The sequence below is a fragment of the Engraulis encrasicolus genome, chromosome 8 (assembly GCF_034702125.1).
Source record: "Engraulis encrasicolus isolate BLACKSEA-1 chromosome 8, IST_EnEncr_1.0, whole genome shotgun sequence".
Lineage (NCBI taxonomy): Eukaryota > Metazoa > Chordata > Actinopteri > Clupeiformes > Engraulidae > Engraulis > Engraulis encrasicolus.
Window position 1 is genome coordinate 53,968,715 of NC_085864.1, and position 427 is coordinate 53,969,141.

The following is a 427-nucleotide window of genomic DNA, read 5'->3' on the forward strand; positions in this document are numbered from 1 at the left end:
AAGTTTCGTAGTCAAAGCTTTAGTCATTCAGGAGTTATACGACATCAAAGTTGGTGCGGGCATTTTTAGCTGATTAGCTCGCCAGACATGACAACTCTGATTTGCTGTAGATGGATTGAGAGGCACTTTAAGACACCTATAAGGACTCATGGTAAAAAAAAATCCATTGGCAAGAAATGTGGTCATAGATTTTCAACAATAAAAAAATCCATTACCTTTACTAACAATGATGGAAACTTCTCCAGCATTCCAAGGACCATCTCACTCCATACTCCAGATATACTAAGAAATGAAATACACATCGCGCTCACACTCTACTGCACACACACTATAATACAATCTACGGTTATGCAGAGAAATACAACAACAACACACACACACACACACACACACACACACACACACACACACACACACACACACACAC